The following is a 24,128-nucleotide window of genomic DNA, read 5'->3' on the forward strand; positions in this document are numbered from 1 at the left end:
TGGAGGGGAAACTCTCCCCCCCCCCTTTTTTTTAATTTAGACCGAGATAGAGCACAACTGCGCTATAGGGGGAAAGGAATTAGCTATGAGGCCCTCATTACAAAGCACAGTAAGCCTACCGGTAGTTCCTGCCCCCTCCGGGCACCATTTCCGATGCTTGAAAAATATTTTTCTATTTTTAGTGCCAGGGGCTTACCCAGAAGTAATTGGGCAGCGCTGTGCACTGCCTGCTTTCTGCTGGGTTAGCATGGGAGCTGTTACCACCTCCTAAATTTGTGGTGATAAGGGCTCCCCCAGGAAATGGCTGCATGGCAAGTGATTAACTTACTGCATGCCATTTCTTTTCTTTAAAAAAAAGCCTTTTAACCACTGTGGTAAAAAGGGGCCTCAGTGCCCAGCAAAGACACATGGCAATGCCACCGCAGTTTGGTAAAAGGGACCCTAAATCTTAGAGCTTACCAATGGACATTAGTCTGCCTTATACATGTGGCTACAGATATATAATAGGATGTGGAGCATTTAGTGCACATTAATTCCATTAGCGCATGCCGAGCTTTAGCGAAACAGCTCTTCAAATAAATCAGTTCAAATGCTGGAAGGTTGCTGCTCCCTTCTTGATTGCTCTCACCCCCCCCCCCCCCCAAAATCCCCGCATTGCAACGAAAGCTTAGAAAGAACTCATTTCACTGCTTGCTGGCATTGCTGGATAATATCTAGATATGATTCAAAAGTCTCATTTTTGATACGGTAAAAATAAAAGACATATTTCCTTCACTACAAAATCAAGTTTGATTTTAATTTAAATGGTTTTCAACTATATCATAAAGCACTCATATAATTAAAGCTGTTCAAACAATCCTTCCATGATATCAGCACTATTCCTTCTCAAAGAATTTTTCCATCTGGTAAAGATATCATTGACGTAGCTTTCCATTAAGTCAGGGGCCCTTTTACTAAGCTGTGTTAACCGTTAATGTGCATCTATCACAACTTAAAATTGCACAGCACAGGATACTCAGGCCGGCTGTGGTAGGTGTCATTTTAGTGTGTGGAGTTTATTGGAAAGGGTGTGTCAGGGTGGAGAGTGCACGGTACTATGCTAATCAGCTACATTACCGTGTGCAAACTGGGTAGTGCGAGATTACTGCAGTAAGTTAGCACATAGTAAATTTGTTTAAATGGCTGCCTGCTAATGGCAATATTAATGCATAGCCCATTAATACAGAAAATCAGCCATTTTACAGCTGCAGTAAACATGGCCTTAGCACAAGGAGAAACCTGTACAAAGGCACGATTGTCGCAGCTTAGTAAAAGGGTCCCTTAATATCTATTATAGGAACATTTCACTTACAAGGGCTTCTCCCAGGTTCACAGTTTATTTCCAAGTATTATAATTCCAGTGGAGGAGGGGTAGCAACTATTACAATCCAATGTAGCACCGACATTGTAATTTGGGATAATAAATATTCTAGATGTGAACACCCTCTTGTCTCCTGAATTAGAAGATTAGACTTTTTCTTTTTAAATTTCAGTTGAGGCATTCAATTTCTGTGTAATCAGAACCTCAGTTTAATTGATGACTTCAGAAGCCAAGGGAACTAATCTGCACAGAACAGCGGTTGCAGACCTAATCATTTTACCAGGCAGACTGGATGAACCCTACACAGCAACATAGTAAATGACCACAGACAAACAATTGTCTCCTTATATGGAAGGGTGCCCAGTACAGGTAGTACCCAAGACTACAGCTAGGGGGCATTGTAGCCATTTTGATTCTCAGACCCAGATGGGGTGGGAGAAGAGGGGGACCGTTCTCATCCCGGGCTACTGGACTACTAGGGATGCCCCTTGGTATGTCCTGGCGGTGGCAGGGGGGGGGGGGTTGGGGTTGGGGGGGAAGGTTTTCCTGACATCTTGTGGGCAGGGCTTTAGTTCAGGGGAAGGTCTTACTATGAGGAATGGAATGGAGGATGGGGGTTGGAGGCAGTGGCATACAAAGGGGGGGGCGCGCGTCTGTCGGCTCTTCGTTTCCATGCTCCCTCTGCCCCGGAACAGGTTACTTCCTGTTCCGGGGCAGAGGGAGCATGGAAACGAAGAGCCGGCAGGCAAGTGGCACCCCCCCCCCCAGCAGCGTGCACCCAGGGGTTCATTCGCCGGGGGGGCGCTGCACTTGGGGGGGCGGGGCACATCGGCGATCCGCCCCGGGTGTCAGCGCCCCTAGGAACGCAACTGGTTGGAGGAATCAGAAGGGGATACTGCTAAAGGGATAAGAGGATGCAATGGGTGAGTGGGGGGGGGGGGGGGGGGTCAGAAGATCAGATCAGTGGGCAAGAGGGGGTTGTGTTTGGGAGGAGCACTATCACAGCATTTTGTCATCTATTATTTCTTTATGTCCGGGCATTGACACTGCATGTAATATAACCTTTGCAATAAAGTATTTGCCTTGTGCGGTAAATGCAGGGAAGATGGTAGTTAACCTCCCCCTGTATTTATTGCACTGAATTTGCTCTTATTATGCACTAGTTTTTTGCAACTAATGCACATTAAGGGCCAGATTCTATATATGACACTTTAAAAATCCGCGCAGAAAGCGTATTCTATAAGATTTAGGCATGGTATATACAGAATACGCTTAGTTGATATCCCAGCGCCTAAAACTACATGCTTCCATTTACACCAATGAAAACGTAGCATAAATCCCTGCGTGTAGATTTACGCAGACTGGGCCATATTCTATAACAACACACATGTAGGGGCAAAACAAGCACTATATATAGACCTGAATGTACCAATATGGCCAAATATATAGGTGATAAATATATGGAAAGATCCAGCACTAACAACCTGATTATAACATGCAAACTTGGAGGTTTCATCTCTAGGACAATGCGGAAACATCCAGTCTGATAATGGCAAAAACAACTGTTTGCAACAACCACTTTTGTTTACTGTACCTAGCACATGGACAGAATGCTGTAGACAAGGTTCCCAATGTTCCAGGACAACACGGTTGTTATCAGCATTGACGTCATGACTGGGACAGCCGAGGACTCTTGGAGACATTGTAACTGGCCAATTGTACATTGTTTATGCTTGTATACTATTACTATGTCTTATTATCATCATGCTGACCAAGATCCTTCTGTAATACTAAATGTTTATTTTCTAGAATTCTTCCACTACTCATGATGTATTGTAAGTCACTTTGAGCCTGCAAAGAGGTGGGAAAATGTGGGATACAAATGCAACAAATAAATAAATAAACCCTGGCTCTTAATTAAGGTGCCCCTGAATGCGGTGTGTAATAACTATTTTCGAGAATTTATTTAATGAATTTGGTAACTCATGGGCGAAACCACCATGAGGAGGCGTGGATCGACATCAGCATGAGTCACTTGGTCAACAAAGTAGGGAAGGAGAAGGGGAAATAGGGAGCTAGTTTCGACACCAAATGGCTCTGGGTAATAGTGGGGAAGCCCGCTAGTTGTGGTGCCAAAATGGTATTGAAAAGTCAAGTTTATTGCTGATCACTTCCCCAGCTGTAAAGGACTGAAATACAAGCTGATACACGCCTTCACCTTCTCTTACATGAGCACACAGTAGTGGAATGCATTACCTACAGCCCTCAAAACTATTAAAGCAATAACCAACTTTCACAAATCTCTGAAGACACATCTTTTTAACAAAGCCTACAAAGATAACCCTTAACTTTATAAAACTACCTTACCAACCCATCCAGTTATTAAAATCCACCGTCTATATCACCCAGCCTATCACCTCCCCTCTCTCTTCCCTACTTAACTTTGGCACATTATCAATTGTATTTGATTTAATCTTTGCACATTACAAACTGTATCTGATATCCTATAGACTATGCCATAACCACACTCTGTAAGCCACATTGAGCCTGCAAATAGGTGGGAAAATGTGGGATACAAATGCAATAAATAGTAATAATAAGAAGAAGAAGAAGAAATTTATGAACATATTTTTAAAAAGTTATATTTAATAAAGCTGCATCCAAAATAATTTACCACATTTCAGTATTGTTTTGGTCTTATTATAATTGGCTGGTATGTTTGAGTAGCTGACTGATGGTGTGTGAATGTCAATGTTATGGAAAAAAAAGATATTTCTTCAAAGAAAGTGTGATAAAAGCAAGTAATGAACTCTGAGAGGACATGGAGGAGTTTGAAATGTTACAGACATTAAATCTTTCATGCAGGGCTTGACAATAGATTGAAGCCAGTGCTGCCACAACTAGAAAGGGGCCCATTTCCTAACTTTCTATAATAAAAAAAGCCTTTATCTTAAATTTGTAAGGGCTCCACAATGGCAGTCAAATTTCATAAGTAATGCCATACTGGGACAGACCAAAGGTCCATCAAGCCTAGTATCCTGTTTCCAACAGTGGCCAATCCAGGTCACAAGTACCTGACAAGATCCCAAAAAAGAACATAAAAACATAAGAACATAAGCATTGCCATATTGGGACAGATTGAAGTTCCATTATAAGTCGTTGGTGAGGCCCCACCTGGAGTATTGTGTTCAGTTTTGGAGGCCGTATCTTGTTAAGGATGTAAAAAGAATTGAAGCGGTGCAAAGAAAAGCTACGAGAATGGTAAGGGATTTGCGTTACAAGACGTATGAGGAGAGACTTGCTGAACTAAACATGTATACTCTGGAGGAAAGGAGAAACAGGGGTGATATGATACAGACGTTCAAATATTTGAAAGGTATTAATCCGCAAATGAACCTTTTCCGGAGATGGGAAGGTGGTAGAACGAGAGGACATGAAATGAGATTGAAGGGGGGCAGACTCAAGAAAAATGTCAGGAAGTATTTTTTCACGGAGAGAGTAGTGGATGCTTGAATGCCCTCCCGCTGGAGGTGGTGGAAATGAAAATGGTAACGGAATTCAAACATGCGTGGGATAAGCATAAAGGAATCCTGTGCCGAAGGAATGGATCCTCAGGAGCTTAGTCAAGATCGGGAGGCGGGGCTGGTGGTTGGGAGGCGGGGATAGTGCTGGGCAGACTTATACGGTCTGTGCCAGAGCCGGTGGTGGGAAGCGGGACTGGTGGTTGGGAGGCGGGGCTAGTGCTGGGCAGACTTGTACGGTTTGTGCCAGAGCCGGTGGTTGGGAGGCGAGGATAGTGCTGGGCAGACTTATACGGTCTGTGCCAGAGCCGGTGGTTGGGAGGCAGGGCTGGTGGTTGGGAGGCAGGGATAGTGCTGGGCAGACTTATACGGTTTGTGCCCTGAAGAGCACAGGTACAAATCAAAGTAGGGTATACACAAAAAGTAGCAAATATGAGTTATCTTGTTGGGCAGACTGGATGGACCGTGCAGGTCTTTTTCTGCCGTCATCTACTATGTTACTATGTTACATTAAGCCCAGAATCCTGTTTCCAACAGTAGCCAATCCAGGTCCGAAATACCTGGCAAGATCCCTCAAAAAGTACAAAACATTTTATGCTGCTTATCCTAGAAATAGTGGATTTCCCCAAGTCCATTTCATAATGGTCTATGGACTTTTCCATTAGGAAGCCGTCCAAACCCTTTTAAAACTCTGCTAAGCTATCCACCTTTACCACATTCACTCGCAACGAATTCCAGAGTTTAATTACACGTTGAGTGAAGAAAACTTTTCTCCGATTCATTTTAAATTTACTACTTTCTAGCTTCATCGCATGCCCCCTAGTCCTAGTATTTTTGGAAAGCATAAACAGACACTTCATGTCTACCCAATCCACTCCACTCATTATTTTATAGACCTCTATCATATCTCCCCTCAGCCGCCTTTTCTCCAAGCTGAAGAGCCCTAGCCGCTTTAGCCTTTCCTCATAGGGAAGTCGTCCCATCCCCTTTATCATTTTCGATGCCCTTCTCTGCACCTTTTCTAATTCCATTATATCTTTTTTTAGATGCGGCGACCAGAAATGAACACAATATTCGAAGTGCGGTCGCACCATGGAGCGATACAAAGGCATTGTAACATTCTCATTTTTGTTTTCCATTCCTTTCTTAATAATACCCAACATTCTATTTGCTTTCTTAGCCACTGCCACACACTGAGTAGAGGATTTCAACATATCATCAACAATGACACATAGATCCCTTTCCTGGTCAGTGACTCCTAATGTGGAACCTTGCATCACGTAGCTATAGTTTGGGTTCCTCTTTCCAACATGCAGCACTTTGCACTTGCTCACATTAAACGTCATCTACCATTTAAATGCCCAGTCTCATAAGGTCCTCTTGTAATTTAATAACTTTGAATAACTGTGTCAGCAAATTTAATTACCTCACTAGTTACTCCCATCTCTAAATCATTTATAAATATGTTAAAACGCAGAGGTCACAGCATAGACCCCTGAGGAACCCCACTAACTACCCTTCTCCATTGAGACTTATACGGTCTGTGCCAGAGCCGGTGGTGGGTGGCATGGATAGTGCTGGGCAGACTTATACGGTCTGTGCCAGAGCTGGTGGTTGGGAGGCGGGGTTGGTGGTTGGGAGGCGGGGATAGTGCTGGGCAGACTTATACGGTCTGTGCCAGAGCCGGTGGTGGGTGGCAGGGATAGTGCTGGGCAGACTTATACGGTCTGTGCCAGAGCTGGTGGTTGGGAGGCGGGGTTGGTGGTTGGGAGGCGGGGATAGGGCTGGCCAGACTTATACGGTCTGTGCACTGAAGAGGACAGTACAAATAAAAAAAGTAGCACATATGAATTTATCTTCTTGGGCAGACTGGATGGACCGTGCAGGTCTTTTTCTGCCGTCATCTACTATGTTACTATGTTACTATGAGAATACTGACCATTTAACCCTACTCTCTGTTTTCTAACTTTTAACCAGTTTTTAATCCAAAATAGAACGCTACCTCCTATCCCATGACTCTCCAATTTCCTCTGGAGTCTTTCATGAGGTACATAAGTACATAAGTAATGCCACACTGGGAAAACTTCGTCAAACGCCTTCTGAAAATCCAGATACACAATATCAAACAGCTCACCTTTATCCACATGTTTGTTCACCCCTTCAAAGAACTGTAGTAGATTGGTGAGGCAAGATTTCCCTTCACTAAATCCATGTTGACCTGGAGGGGCATAATCAAATGGGGCGCCCAAGTTTTCCTGGGGCCGTCCTTGCAGACGCACGCAGAGGAACTTCCAGAGAAGATGAGGAAGGAACGCGAAGGGCACAACAACATTTCGACTGTCGGGGGTTTGGGTCCCCCGTCAGCACAGGTAGTACACAATGGCAGCGGGAGGCAGTTTTCGGCGGTCCGGGGGGGAGGAATTGCCTGCCTAGGGCCTCCCAGAAACGGGCCCTTGCCTTCAGAAACGGGCCCTTTTTTTACTAGTTTTATAGAATAGGCTGAGCACCTTTCCACTTGACCAAATTTGCTGAAGTCCATTTAGGCTATGTTTTACTTAGTCTAAATTAGATGTATTCTATAATAATGTGCACAGATTGTAGAAATGTCCGTGACCCGCCCATAACCACACCCCCCTTTTAAACTATGCAACTTGAAATTTACTTGCACCACGTTACAGAATACACTTAGCCATTTTTGAATGAAAATCTTAATTAATGCCATCAGTGCTGAAAAACTGCTTGTTAACATCATATAGACAGCAACGATTAGCTAGTTAACCAATTAAATTACGTTCATTGTTATAGAACTAGTAAAAAAGGCCCGTTTCTGTCTGAAATGAAACGGGCGCTAGCAAGGTTTTGCGCGGAGTGTGTATGTTTGAGAGAGTGTCTGTGAGAGTGACTGTGTGAGAGTGAGAATGTGCAAGTGTGTGTGTGTGACAGAGTGGGTGTGAGTGTGTCTGTGAGAGCGTGTGTGTATGTGAGAATGAGTGTGTGCGAGTGCTTATGTGAGACAGTGAGTGTCCTTCCCTGTCCCCCCTGTCAGGTGTCAGGACTGGGGGGGACTGTGGACAGTCATGAAGGCAGCCCACTACCAAAATAATGAAAGCAAGACCATTTGTATAATAATCACTGCATTCCAGAGAACAAAATGGAGAAAGTTCCCACATGCTATCTTTTGCTTTCTGTATTCAGTAGCTGACAGGCTTGCTAGACTTACCTAAGTGGCTGCAGCTGCAATACACTGAAAAGAAAGCAAGAAAACCTATGAGACGTAGATACGGCCATCCTCTTGGCCTCTGACGCTCCTCCCTTCTTCTATTTGACTCCCCTCTGATAGGTCCGTCATTCGGTGTGACGCTCCTCCCTTTTCCTGTTTCAGTTCCCTTTGATAGGTCAGAGCGGTACAGCTGTGACACTCCTCCCTTCTCTGATAGGTCAGGGCGGGGCAGAGATGTAGTGTGCTTAAAAATGGTTACAGAGCTTCGAACATATGAACTGTTGAAGCCTCAGAGTGTGCTTTAGAACGTTGAGGGTGCTTTTTATGTGCAGATGGGGCGTGGCTGAGACTGAGGGTGAGTAGTCCGAATAGCCCAGCCTACCAGGAGGACAGGAGTTCAGGACAGATGGAGTGAGCTTCAGAACGTCTGAGGGGGGATTTTATTTATATAGATATGCTTTGATTTCCGTGCAGAAATTAAGGCGTAATATATGGAATTTGGGGGATAACCCAGTGTTTCCCAAGTTGGTCGTGGAATACTCCCTTCCCAGTCAGGTTTTCAGGATATCCACTATAAATATACCCGAGATTGATTTGCATTATTATTATTATTAGCATTTGTATAGCGCTACCAGACTCACGCAGTGCTGAACACATGCTACAAAGAGACAGTCCCTGCTCAAAAGAGCTTACAATCTAAATATAATGGAGCCAGTGTATGCAAATCAATGTTATGCATATTCATTGTGGATATCCTGAAAACCTGACTGGGAAGGGAGTATTCCAGGACCAACTTGGGAAACACTGACCTACTGTACAAGTTACAAGTATAGTTGTGAGTCCCACCTAAATGTATACCTTCCTGTAAAATATGAACTATGTAAGATATCCACACATTTACAGAATAGATATTAAATGGTGTGTGTTTGTATATATATAGTCACAGGTATCTGCAATAATAGCTTTGAAAGTCTCAGTTCAACACCCTGGTTACTCTTTTTTCAGCTCTTGTGCCTGCTCCCTTGAGGAGGTCACCACCTTAGTTGCCAGAACTTCCCCAGAGTGACACAGTTCATTCAAATCCAAATAGGCAAAAGGAAAATAGAATGCCACAAAACACTGCTTTATCTTCAGCAGCTATTTATGCCTATTTATGCAGCATTCACTTCTGTCATTTCACCACTAGGGTGTCCCCTTCCACCCTCAACCCCTTCTCCCTTTCTCCTTTTCAGTTCCCTAGGAATTCAATGTATTTTTCTTATCACTATTGTTCAAACCCCAAACATTAAAGGCACAGGGTTTAACAAAAATACAGCCTTGGCTTTTCGGGTTCTTGCCAAGGCTGTGCAGCCCTCCTCCCTCCCAGTGTTGGCAAGCACACATCCACCTGCAGCTGAAGTTGACCCTTTCAACTAAAACCTTCCAGCTGGGTTTTCATTAAAAAAAAAAAAAAAAATCAAAATAGCAAGAGAATGCTCACACACGTAACTCCATAAATTCAATGGGATTGAGGTATTCCGCTCCTTCCATCTCCTGGCAGTTTGTCTCCTGCACTTCCATCTCTGCTGAGTTTTCATCTGGTTTAAAAGGGGTTTGTTCACAGTCCATGGGCTCAAGATCCTCCCCTTCCTGTCTCAATTTCCTCTCTTCTACTTCCGCCCCTGTATTGGGCTGAGGGGCATACCTCAGTCTCCCAGGATCCTTTTTCCCATGAGGGCTGTCCCTAGGCTGAGGTTTACTGTCCCCTTCCCTTTTCTTGTTTCTATAGCTAAGCTTAGGGGTATATATATATATATATATATATATATATATATATATATATATATATATATATATATATATATATATATATATATATATATGTAATGCTACACTGGGAAAAGACCAAGGGTCCATCGAGCCCGGCATCCTGTCCACGACAGCGGCCAATCCAGGCCAAGGGCACCTGGCAAGCTTCCCAAACGTACAAACATTCTATACATGTTATTCCTGGAATTGTGGATTTTTCCCAAGTCCATTTACTACTACTACTACTACTTAACATTTCTAGAGCGCTACTAGGGTTACGCAGCGCTGTACAATTTAACAAAGAGAGACAGTCCCTGCTCAAAGAGCTTACAATCTAATAGACAAGTGAACGGTCGGTCCGATAGGGGCAGTCAAATTGGGGCAGTCTGGATTCACTGAACGGTAAGGGTTAGGTGCCGAACGCAGCATTGAAGAGGTGGGCTTTAAGCAAAGACTTGAAGACGGGCAGGGAGGGGGCTTGGCGTAAGGGTTCAGGAAGGTTGTTCCAAGCATAGGGTGAGGCGAGGCAGAATGAGCGGAGCCTGGAGTTGGCGGTGGTGGAGAAGGGTACTGAGAGGAGGGATTTAACCTGTGAACGGAGGTTACGGGCGGGAACGTAAGGGGAGATGAGGGTAGAGAGGTAGTGAGGGGCAGCAGACTGAGTGCATTTAGTAGTGGTTTATGGACGTCCTTTAGGAAACCGTCCAACCCCTTTTAAACTCTGCCATATATATATACATACATACACACACACACCATTATTCCAATCATTTATGTACGTAATCCTAGAAACATGACGGCAGATAAGGGCCAAATGGCCCATTCAGTCTGGTGCCCACTTTACAGAATTATCCTCAAAGTGTAAAAAGAGAAGAAAAGGGTAGACAAAGAGAAATAAATCAAGGCAAACAGACTAAAGTGACATTAGGTGGCTGAACAGCAAGTGCTAAGAGTTGGGCTCAGGAGACCAAATCCAGAATAAAGAAGATAAATGACAGATACAGACTAATACAGTAGTGAGAAAACAGAAGCAGAGTCATCAATGAGATATATAAAGACTCTAAAGGAATTCTGTTCAATATCTTTATGAAGCAAACACCCACAGAAGGTGAACTCTCCACAGGAAAACCAATGAAAGGCAAAACACACAGTGGATCCAAAAAAGTCCTCTCACAATGAGTGTCTTCCTGAACAAGGTCTTTATTGACAGTAGCAGAAATGACCTGCTACTGTCAATAAAGACCTTGTTCAGGAAGACACTCATTGTGAGAGGACTTTTTTGGATCCAATATCTTTATGAACAATGTTGTCAAAGAGTAAGAAAGAAAAGTGTGCCTTTTTGCAGATGACATGACAATTAGCAACAGAGTTGACACCTCAGAGAGAATGGAAATCATGAGAAGTGATCTAAAAAAAATCAGAAGCAAACGCTTGGCAATTTAGCTTTAATGTGAAGAAATGTAGAGTGAAGCATTTGGGGTGCAGAAATTCACAGGAACTGTATGCAATGAGAAGCAAGAGGCTGATGGTGAAACACGAAAGAGACCTCAGGGTGGTGAACAACTGTGACAACGCAGAGGCCAAGGCCAGAAAAAGACTCCGCTGCACTGAGGGGTATAACTAGCAGAAAGGAAAAAGGGATGATAATGCTTCTGTAAAGGTTTTGGTAAGTGAAGACAAAAGAGAGGCCAGGATCCAACAGATGAAAGACCAAAACAAAGAGTTGGCATACCAGAAACATGTAGCAGTAAGTGAAGAACTCTTTATTGATAAACTGCCTAACATGGCCACGTTTCAGCATACGCCTGTGTTCAGGGGCAGATGCTCATATATCCTACATGAACACACTTGCAGTCAACAATATATGTAAAGCAACAGTTTATGTAGAATTTGTATTTATTGGACTTAACCACAGTGCTGGATGGGATATAATCAGTGGTGTACCAAGGGGGGGGGGGCAGTGGGGGTGGTCCACCCCGGGTGCACGCCGCGGCGCGCGCCTGCTCTGAGTTCGCTGACTTCGCGCGTTCGCTGCAGCTCCCTCTGCCCTGGAACAGTGTTGCCAGGTGGGCGGTTTTACCGCCCAATTGGGCGGTTTTCCGCGATCTGCCGTGGGAAATTTTTGCCTGCGGCGGGTTGCGGTTTTTTGGGCTTTTTTTTTTCTTTTGGGCGGTTTTCAGGCAATTTTTTCGGCCGCGGGGGCAGGGTTAGTGACGTTCTGGGCGGGGCCGATGACGGGGAGGCGGGGCCGGTGACGGGGGAGGCAGGGTCGATGATGGCGGGGGCGGGGTTGATGACGGCGGGGGCGGGGTTGATGATGGCGGAGGAGGGGGTGATGACGCGGGGGTGGGGGTGTCAGGGGCGGGGTTTGAGTTTGGGCGGGTTTTAGGTGGGAAAAAAAATTTTCCACCTGGCAACCCTGCCCTGGAACAGGTTACTTCCTGTTCCGGGTCAGAGGGAGCTGCAGCGAACGCACGAAGTCAGGGAACTCTGAGCAGGTGCGCGCTGCGGCACCCCCCCCCCCACGTGGCGTGCACCCGGGGGGTGTGCTGCACCCAGGGGGGGGTCCGCGCTGCATGGGGGGGGGCAGCACCCGGGGGGGGGCGGGGCGCCACCCCGGGTGTCCGCCCCCCTAGGAACGCCACTCGATATAATACAGAGCTTCAGTGCTTCCAAATCTTGCAATTGAGTCACCGAGTTAAAGTCATTGGTGGGGCCTCACTTTGACTATTGCATTCAATTTTGGAAGCTTTGTGAAGACAGAGAGAAATCTCAATCTACCGTCACTCCTAAATTCATGAGCATAGCTGTCATTAAGAGCAAGCTACCTGTGGTTTCCAGAACCACCCTCCCCAGGAATACATATACCCCTGTTTAAATAGGGTTAATTTTCAAATGATCCTTGATTATGATGTAAACAATCTATAATAATAAATATCTATTCAGATTTTCCACACATCACCAATGGAATATCTGCAAACAAACGAACCCCCCAAAAATCCTAATATACATTAGCACGTTCCAGATGAATAATCCACAAACATTTTATATATCATCCCTAAATCCTAAAAGCACTGAAGGAACCAGCAATGACAATATTGTTGGATTATTTGTAGTAAATAATTAGCAGATTTTAGTACACACAGCTTCAGCTTTAGAAATGTTAATTTCTTTCTTCATCTCTCTCTCATTCACCCCTGAATAATTCACTGCTGAGTCACTTTAAAGTTGAAGTAACAAAACATCTGTTTACTCACAGTTTGTAGTTAGATTATAATCAGACAGGCTTATATATACATATTACTATACATTTGTATTATCAGCTCCTTCCATGTGCTTAGATGGTAATGGATGCTCACACCACCATAGATCCTCTCAGGTTAGGAGAGATCATGAGCTCCATGTGCTCCATCTGCTGCATCTGCTGTGTCTAATCCCCACAGGAAGTTGCATAGCTGTGTGACCTCTCTAAGTAATTCACATCAGAGGTCACAGAGTAATAGCAGAGAAAAGATTGCTGACAGGCAATGCATGTTAAAATACAATACATTCCAACAAACCCCTTCTCATGCATAACTGTCATGCAATTATTTATTCATACAAAGTCCAAGCTTTATACGCAGATTCACAAAATGTTCTCTGGGTAACGGTTTGGTCATGATGTCAGCTGTCATCTCACTGGTGTGACAATAGTGTAGACTGATGACCCCTTCTTTCACCAACTCTCGCACGTTGTGGTATTTCGTTGCGATGTGCTTGGTGCGTGACTGAACCTTGTCATTCTGTGACAGTCGGATGCAGCTCTGATTATCTTCCATTATCTGGATTGGTCTCTTTTCAGCTATTCCAAAATCCAGCAAAAGTTTTTCAATCCACATCAGTTCTCTGCACGCTTCCGATACGGCCACGTATTCAGCTTCTGTAGAAGACAAACTCACAATACTTTGTTTATGACTGGCCCATGAAATTTGTACATTTCCATACATAAACACATATCCACTTGTGGATTTATAATCAGAATGATCCCCTGCCCAATCTGAATCACAGTAACATATTAGTTTTGGATTACTATTGGCTGAAATCTTTAATTTACAATCAATGGTACCCTTTAAATACCTTACCATCCTTTTAACTGCAGTCCAATCTGATTTGGTAGGTGAGCTGACCCTTCTGCTCAAAATTCCTACTGCATTTGCTATATCAGCCCTGTATGTGGTAGCTAGATATAAAAGCTTACCTATGGCTGATCTATATTGGATGTTATCTGGTAAAGGTTCTCTTACTGTTTCATCCTTCAGAAAATCAGTGATCATGGGAGTGCTTACAACTTGGGCATCTTGCATACCTAAACTTTCAATAAGCTCATTTATTTTCTGCTTCTGGCTTAGAAGATAAGAACCATCATTTTGTTTCTCAATTTCTATACCAAGATAGTATGACACATTACCAAGTTCTTTTATCTCAACATTGAGGTTTAAATATTTTACAATGTCCTTGTACTCTTGCTCACTTTTGCTTGCAATGAGCAGATCATCAACAAAAGCTAAAATGTATGCATATTGTCCATTTGTGCACCTAGTGTACAAGCATTTATCTGCTTCACCTTGCTTAAATCCTAAATTTGTCAATATTTCATGCAATTTATCATTCCAACATTTTGCACTTTGCTTTAATCCATAAAGACCTTTGTTTAATTTACACACTAGCTGTCTTTGTTTTGTATTTATGAAACCTGTTGGCTGTTCCATGTACAAGTCTTCAGTTATATCTCCGTGAAGAAACGCTGTTTTCACATCAATGTGGTTGACTTGCATGCCTTTTGAGACTGCAATGCTCAGAAGTGTTCTAATTGTTGTGTGTTTCACTACAGGTGCAAACACTTCATCAAAATCTTCTCCATATTTTTGAAGATATCCCTTTGCCACTAATCTGGCTTTATACCTTTCCACTTTTCCTTGTGCATTCCTTTTTAACTTGAATACCCATTTGCATCCTATAGCTTTCTTGCCAGGAGGTAATTTTGTAAGAATCCAAGTATTATTTTATCCAATGCATCAATTTCTTCTTGTGCAGCTTTATGCCATTCAGCAGCTTCTTCTGCTGGCATTTTCTCAATCTCATCCCATGTTAAGGGCTCTTGAGCTTCTGCTGACTTTGTTAGGTAAGACAGTCTTGGGGGTGGAACACCTTTGTTTTCCCTGGATGAGCGTCTGACTACAGGTTGGTCTGACCTTTCCGCATCCTCTAAATCTGAGAGTCCTTCTCCAATTGATTCCCCTTCTCCAACTGTACTGTCTTCTTCAATGATCCTTTCTGTGTCTGCTTCCTCTGCCTGTTCCTCGTTAGATACAGATGAGTTGCTTTCAGACATCTGCCTTGGTATGGCATTTATATACACTGGCATGTCTATTATGGTTCTAGTTTCATATTCTGGATGATAAGGCTCATCTGGGATAATCCAGCCTTTATCAACCCTTTTGTTTTCATCAAAATATGTAACATGTCTTATGCCAACAATGCCAGTTTTCAGATTCAAAATTCTATATCCTTTGTGTCCTGGAGTATAGCCAACTAAAATGCCCCTTTCTGTTGTGGAATCCAGCTTATGCCTTCTTTGCTTTGGTACATGAGCATATGCTGTACTTCCAAATGTTCTTATGTGTGACAGGTTTGGCTTCCTACCATGCCATGTCTCATGTGGTGTGCGCTCAGCGCCTTTAGTTGGCATTCTGTTTTGTAGGTACACTGCTGTGAGAATGGCTTCCCCCCATAGTCTTTTAGGGAGATTGCTATCTGACAGCATACATCTGGTCATTTCCACAAGTGACCTAAATTTTCTCTCTGCAACAGAATTTTGCTCTGGTGTATAAGCTACTGTTGTGATATGCTGAATGCCTTCTTGTTCTAGAAATGTGCGCATGCTTTGTGAAGTGAACTCACCACCATTGTCGGTCTGAAGAACCTTTGGTTTTCTTTCAAATTTATTGCTCACCATGGCTACGTATTTCTTCAGCATGTCTGTGACTTGACTTTTTTCTTTCAGCAAATAGGCCACACAATATCTAGAGAAATCATCCAAGAATATTAGCACAAATCTGTTATTTCCCAATGATGGGATATTAAACGGTCCACATAAGTCACTGTGTATTAAGTCCAGCACTTTATTACTCCTATTTCCTGTGTATGCAGGAAATGAGGGTCTCACACCTTTTTGAGTAACACAGTCTATGCATTTCTCCATTTTACCAGCATCTGCACTTATCTGAATGCCGGTGGCCAGTTGCTTACTGTAAAGATCCTGGATCACCTTAGAATCACGATGTCCCAGGCGGCGGTGCCAGATTTCCAGACTACATTTACCATCATTCTTCCTTACTTGCGCCATATGTGAGGCTTCACCTGAAATGTTCAGCTTATAAACATCATTATGCATAAAAGCTTCAGCATACACTTCATCATTTTTAGAGATTGTGCACTTACTGTTTTCAAAATGAATCACAAATCCCTTCTTATCTAATGTAGATACACTAAGCATATTGCAAACTGCTTGGGGAATATACAAGACATCACTTACAGGAATTTCTTTAACTTCATTAGACACTTTGCATTTTAAGAATCCAATACCTTTTGCTTGGATCTTAGCAGTCCCTGCGTTTGCAGTTTTAAGAATACCTTCCTCTGGACACATTTCCTGAAAGAAATTCTTACAATTGGTTAAGTGGCATGTGCTCCCCGAATCTAAAATCCAAGTACTTTCATTTGAATTATTATTTACCATAGTCAAAGATTTTTCTGCCATTAGAAAGCCCTTGTGTTTATCTTTGTCCTTCATACATTTCCTGGTTTGAAAATTCTTTAGTTCCATTGGCTTAGGTGAGCTAGAGGGAGTGTTTTGTGTTTCCTTACACCATTTAGATACATGTCCCTCCTTTCCACATGAGTAGCAAATCAGCTTGCCCTTGGGTGGAGTTTTCCCATAGCTCCGCCTTCCTCTGTTCTTTGCCAAGAAATTTGTTTCATTTCTCTCTGACTGACTTTGAGAACACATCTCCTCAGAATCATTTATTATGCATTCCTGCCTTAGTTTTGATGTTGTCTGTTCAAAAGATTGCCCTTCAATGGCCTCATTTACAGACCTAAAAACATCAAACTTCTTTGATAGTGAGGTAAAAAGAAATGCTCTTTTCAATGCATCACACATGGGAATTCCAGAAAGTTCTAGCTTTTGAAATGAAGACATAAGATGCATAATGTGATCATTACATTTACTTTTATCCCTTAATTTGGTTTCATTCAACTCTGCCAACCAAATTGGTTGCTGCTTTGCATATGTAGTTGCATACATAGTTCTCAGTTTATATAAAATGTCCTTTGGTGTATCTTTTCCCTCCACTAATATGGCTTGTTTCTCTGAGAGAGCTTCCAAAAGCATGCACTTCACATAATAGTTTGCATTGTCCCATTCAGCCATATTTTCATCTGTTCTGTCTTGGTCTAAGCATATATTTAATCTTTTTGCTCGAAGGAGACATATGAATCTTAGTTCCCACTGCCGATAATTAAACTCAGTTAATTTAGGCACCTTTAGAGAATAGAACAATGGTGAATTTCTTCCCTCAGCCATTTTCTTAGCCTTCTGTCTGCTGTGTGGGGGGAGAGAGAGACAGACTGAATCTTTCCTTTAAAACTTAAGAGAAAAATGTGGCCCTTTTTTTCTGCCTGGTAATATTTCTCTTCTTTTTCAATTCCTGGCCCTGGGCCCATAACCCTTTTGTTGGATTATTTGTAGTAAATAATTAGCAGATTTTAGTACACACAGCTTCAGCTTTAGAAATGTTAATTTCTTTCTTCATCTCTCTCTCATTCACCCCTGAATAATTCACTGCTGAGTCACTTTAAAGTTGAAGTAACAAAACATCTGTTTACTCACAGTTTGTAGTTAGATTATAATCAGACAGGCTTATATATACATATTACTATACATTTGTATTATCAGCTCCTTCCATGTGCTTAGATGGTAATGGATGCTCACACCACCATAGATCCTCTCAGGTTAGGAGAGATCATGAGCTCCATGTGCTCCATCTGCTGCATCTGCTGTGTCTAATCCCCACAGGAAGTTGCATAGCTGTGTGACCTCTCTAAGTAATTCACATCAGAGGTCACAGAGTAATAGCAGAGAAAAGATTGCTGACAGGCAATGCATGTTAAAATACAATACATTCCAACAAATATCTACAGTAAGTCCACCTTTAAACTAAATCACAGCCACAGGGCATTACAATAAGAAATATATATCACATTTGAGGAAGCAGGCAGGGCTTAGATCAGCGGTTCCCAAACCTGGTCCTAGAGGCATCCAGCCAATCAGAATTTCAAGATATCCACACTGAATATGCATGAGAGAGATTTGCATGTGTTAGAGGTAGTGCATGCAAATATCTCTCATGAATATTCATTGGGGGTATCCTGAAAATCTGACTGGCTGGGGTGCCTCCAGGACCAGGTTTGGGAACCACTGGCTTAGGTTACAAGATGCAGGAGGAAACTGGGAGGCAGAGCTATTAATAAGAACCTAGGAAAGCTTCAACTCCCATGATTCTTGGGAACTACAGAAGTAGAGGGAGGATATCAAAGACAGTAGATTCTTCCAGACTGCTATCCCAGGTGAACAGTTGAGAGGAAGGGGCCAGTCATAGGGGAGGAGTTTGCAGTGAAGAGAAATCACTTGTGAGATGGAGACTGGACAGAGGCAAACCCCTGGGCCCCTGTAGGAAGAAGGTTAAAGAGTGTTAGGATCCTAAGGATTGAGAGAATTAAAACAGCCAATAGGTGATTGCTGAAGGGCTAGATTCTGAAATGCTAAAGCAAGAAAAATGATGAAGATCCAACACAAAAAGCTACTAGAGGGAAGTAACAGCCAGGGATGTGCATTGTCACAGACCATGCTGGAAAATTGTCGATTTGAGATGAATTCATAGTTGAGAACATTTTAACCTTCTGACTGGGATAGCTATATTGTTTATTTTGAAAAATAGAATGAAATTGAAGAAATTTGACCTCTATAGACCTTAGAGTGAAGAATAAACCCTGAGTTGGCTGAATGGTTGAGACTCTACACAGTAACTGTTAATTACCTGTTTGATGAACTGTGTTCAAGCCATCACAAGGCTACTCTAGAATTAAGAAAACTTGGAAATCGGGGACTGATTTGGGCCACTACAACACTACTACAGAGAGAATCAAATAGGATAAGCTAAGACTATGTGGTCTTCTAAGCCATCATGATCTGCACTTACTTTGAAGGCATCTATCATGGTTAAGAGAACTGCCTATGGCAGATCGTGCTGGCTGTTGTGTAAGTCTCTATGATCCCTCTAGGAAGTGAAATGTGCACCTGGGTAGAATACATCATTTCCTGGTATTGCTCTGAGTTAAAATAAAGCAAGTAGTTGAGGCTGTTTATCTGAAAGCTGCACATCGATTCCACGTATGCTACCACTGAGTTTGGAAGGATTTGCACTACTGATTTCAAGTGTTTTAAAAGTCAGTTGTGTAATTATGGCACGTGGTCATAGATGAGCAGAGCAGCAAATTCATTATGTTCAAGACTCCACTTGGAAACTATAGGTGACACGGGCTCTCCTTTGGAATATCCATGGTATCGGTAGAATCTCAGAGGCATCTTCATGATGCACTGTCTGCAGGCTCATGTGAACCATGATGGTAACCTTGAAGCCATCTTAGTGAAGACAAAAATGTATTCCTTTAAACCAAAAGAAGTTGCTCCTCCACTTCAAGTCTGTAAAATATATGGAAACAGGAAGTAAAGGAGGTCCACACCTTCCACAGAAATGAAAGCACAACCGACCAAGGGTGGAAGAAAACCAAATCCAAATGACCAGCCCAGACAAAGGAGTAAGAGCTTCAGAACAAGTTTATTGGGAAACAACACGGTCTGTGTTTCGACAACAAGCCTTCCTCAGGGGTCGGGTAGCATATACCTACTGCACAACGCCAAAAACGTGAAGGTGCTAACAAAGCACAGACAAGAAAACGCTGAATCCACAAAGTGCACTGTCTCAAGGAAACAGCCAGACTTCTAAATGATCTCCCAACCGTTGTAAAACCAGCTTCACTCAGAGTTTTGCCATGAAAGGTAGAATGGATACTGAGTGATAAGAAGATTCCATCACTGCTATCTCACTGCCTTTTTAAAAGATAAAACATAACTGTTGTCAGTCCTAACTACTGAAGGACCATGCTCTCTTGCAAAGACACATTGATTGGCAACATCAGTGCTGGGGCAGCCCTATCTCCAAATGCATAATTATCCTACTGAGCTAAGTTAATTAAGGGTCACATAGCCTGCACTATTTACATACTTGTGACCTGGATCGGCCACTGTCAGAGACAGGGTGCTGGGCTAGATGGACCTTTGGTCTGTCCCAGTGTGGCGATGCTTATGTCTTACTTCCAGGGCAATGATTAATTAGAAGGATGACCAGCCCTGTGTGCACCCCCTGATAATTCTTCCTACCAACTTATTGCTCCCCTAAGGTAGGGCCAACACTTCCAGTACATACCTCCCCCTCCCCATCAGGGAGTTCAGGTAGGCCAGAAGTGGGAATGGGAGAGGGGTCTTTATTTGCCACAGGGGTTGAGATTTGCTCTTTAGTTTTGGGGATGGTGAGAAGGGAGTGTTTACTTGTCCAGAGGAGGTTGGTAGGCAGGGGAGGACATTGAACCATATGCCAGCCAGTACTGGGATTTATGCAGGTGCCAGCCAGTATTCAGTGCTGGAACTCACATAGTTAACTGTCCTCACTTGGATTCCAGGGCTCTGTCCTTTCCTGGTTCTCTTCCTACCTCTCCCTCCGCACCTTCAGTGTTCACTCTGGTGGATCCTCTTCTACTTCTATCCCTCTGCCTGTCGGCGTACCTCAGGGTTCTGTTCTTCTTGGTCCCCTCCTCTTTTCTATCTACACTTCTTCCCTTGGTTCATTAATCTCATCCCATGGCTTTTCCTACCATCTCTATGCTGATGACTCCCAAATCTACCTTTCTACCCCTGATATCTCACCTTGCATCCAAACCAAAGTTTCAGCGTGCTTGTCTGACATTGCTGTCTGGATGTCTCAACGCCACCTGAAATTAAACATGACCAAAACCGAGCTTCTCATTTTTCCCCCCAAACCCACCTCCCCACTCCCCCCGTTTTCTATTTCTGTTGATGGTTCTCTCATTCTCCCTGTCTCCTCAGCTCGAAACCTTGGGATCATCTTTGACTCTTCTCTCTCCTTCTCTGCTCATATCCAGCAGCTCGCCAAGACCTGTTGTTTCTTTCTTTACAACATCCGTAAAATCCGCCCCTTTCTTACCGAGCACTCTACCAAAACCCTCATCTACACCCTTGTCACCTCTCGTTTAGACTACTGCGATCTGCTTCTTGTTGGCCTCCCACTTAGTCACCTCTCCCTTCTCCAATCGGTTTAAAACTCTGCTGTCCGTCTCGTCTTCCGCCAGGGTCGCTTTACTCATACTACCCCTCTCCTCAAGTCGCTTCACTGGCTCCCTATCCGTTTTCGTATCCTGTTCAAACTTCTTCTACTAACCTATAAATGTACTCACTCTGCTGCTCCCCAGTATCTCTCCACACTCGTTCTTCCCTACACCCCTTCCCGTGCACTCCGCTCCATAGATAAATCCTTCTTATCTGTTCCCTTCTCCACTACTGCCAACTCCAGACTTCGCGCCTTCTGTCTCGCTGCACCCTATGCCTGGAATAAACTTCCTGAGCCCCTACGTCTTGCCCCATCCTTGGCCACCTTTAAATCTAGACTGAAAGCCCACCTCTTTGACATTGCTTTTGACTCGTAACCACTCGCCTCCACCTACCCTCCTCTCCTCCTTCCTGTACACATTAATTGATTTGATTTGCTTACTTTATTTTTCGTCTATTAGATTGTAAGCTCTTTGAGCAGGGACTGTCTTTCTTCTATGTTTGTGCAGCGCTGCGTACGCCTTGTAGCGCTATAGAAATGCTAAATAGTAGTAGTAGTAGTAACTGGGAAAGATAGGACTGCTTTTTAGCTAGTCCTACCTACTTGGTTAGCTATGTGGGTACCGATACTGAATACTGCTGGAACCCATGCATTGTCCCAGCTCCACCCCGTGTATTGTCCTGATCTGCTCAAGTGGACATGGCTGGTGAGTGCTGATATTCTGTGGTGCTGTTCAGATAAATTTCACTGAATATCAGCTCCCCTGACCATTTAAATTGCTTTCAATATTGACTCCCCTAATATTTAAGAAGCTGAACAACTCTAAGCTGCATCAAGGCACATCTATAATTGCTGGAGGTCTATATATTGGCAAACAGGCAAATTACCAATATCCACTAACTCCAGCTAATGGATACTCAATCACATGGTTAGCATAGAACTAATGACTTCTATATTACAGGAGGCTGTAAACAACAGCCAAGCCTCTGTCTTTTCTCCCAGCTCAAGACTTCTGTACACATGATGGTAGACACATCAAAGCAAAAGTTAGTAGATCACAATTTACTGCCTCTGTTTCAGTCAGGAATACAATCTGTGCATCCTGTTCCCCAATCCAGTCTTTAATTTCTGATTAACAGACCAGACAATTAGCATATGTTTTAAATGAAGTATAGCAATTTTTTAAATAAATTAAAGCTAGTTGTGCTGGGGGGGGGAGGGGGATAGTTATCACAGTCCATCCACCTACTAATATCAGACCAATATATCTGCAGTAAAACCCTTGGCCTTCTCCCACTGGAAACCCCTTCCTCTTAAGCCCTGCTGAACAGGTATAGAATACCCATTGTTCAAACACATGATTAAACCTTCCCCAATAAAATCATAAACTCTGATATCCCCTAACCCCAAATCCAACAAGCAACAGAAATAAAAAGGAAAAGAAAAGATTGTCTAATGCATCAAAGTAAATGGAATGATATCCACACTATTGAATGAATAGTCAAAATTATTTAATTTGTTTGTGAAATGTTTTATCTGCTGATATTATACTTTAATTTGTATTATTTGTTGTTTGATTTGATATTATACATCACTTTGAGCCTGCAATTGAGACAATAAATTAAACTAAAATTCACAAAACAAAATACAAAAAAATTCTCATCTAATTGAGAAAAAAATGGTTATACTCCATCTCAGACTCGAACAGAAGGCAATGAGGTTATCCACATACCGTTTTGCAATATAAAGAAATGCAAAAGTTTGACCCTACAGAGGCAATGCAGCAGGAGTAATAGAAATGTTTCTTTAGGGGTTAACATTGAGCTGATGGTGTTCAGTGCTTTGTTAAATGCTAGCCAACAGCCCTAAATCCACACACAAGGCGGCCACTAGGATTTGCCTGGGTACAGTTGATATTCAACGGCACTATCTGAATAGATCACCAGTTAACAGAGGATAGAAAAAAGGCTGTCCTAAGTTAACAGGCACCACGGATAGTGCCATGGAGGTCTTTCTGGATTTTCAGTGGCACTCTCCAGTCATATCCTGCAAAAAAATGCTGGTATGACCCAATCTGCACTACTTAACCCCGCAGGAGCTTCCCGGTTAAGTAGTATTGAATATCAGGTGATTAATTTCTGTATTTATTCAAAACGTATATACTGCATCTACGAGCCCACTTCATGCAATGTACAACACATTATATACAACCCAACACCAAAATACAAAATACACAATTACAAAACAGTGGTTTAATGAATAGAACTTACTAAACTTCTTCAGTCGCTCTATTGATCGTAAATATGTTTTTAATTCCCCTTGAAATTGAACAAGTCTCTTTTACTATATAAACTGATAAGTAATACATTCCCCAACTGCAGAGTCCTAACTGTAAAAGCCCTATTACAAAGACAAACCCACCACACCTCCTTAATGCCAGGAACAACCAACAGGAAGGAGAGGTTAGGAACATAGAACCGGATTCTGTATCTGGTACCATAAGTTATACGTCGAGAAGATCTGCATGAAGCCTGCATTCGACTAAAGGGCACCTGACCTTTATACAATACTAGCACAATGCACACGTTGCATAGTAACATAGTAGATGACGACAGATAAAGACCTGTACTATCCATCTAGTCTGCCCTAGTAGATAAGCTCACCCACCATTAGGTGCCTGACTTACACGTGATAGAAACAAGTCTAAGTCTGGCACCCACAGTTAGGGACAGATA

General features: G+C 42.9%; 1 protein-coding gene across 1 annotated transcript in view; it reads right to left on the reverse strand.

Moving 5' to 3' along the window:
* PCLO (piccolo presynaptic cytomatrix protein) overlaps positions 1–24,128 on the reverse strand; it is a 371,777-nt gene that overhangs the window by 327,522 nt on the left and 20,127 nt on the right. The window lies entirely within an intron of this gene.

This window comes from Microcaecilia unicolor, chromosome 10 (assembly GCF_901765095.1).
Source record: "Microcaecilia unicolor chromosome 10, aMicUni1.1, whole genome shotgun sequence".
Classification (NCBI taxonomy): domain Eukaryota; kingdom Metazoa; phylum Chordata; class Amphibia; order Gymnophiona; family Siphonopidae; genus Microcaecilia; species Microcaecilia unicolor.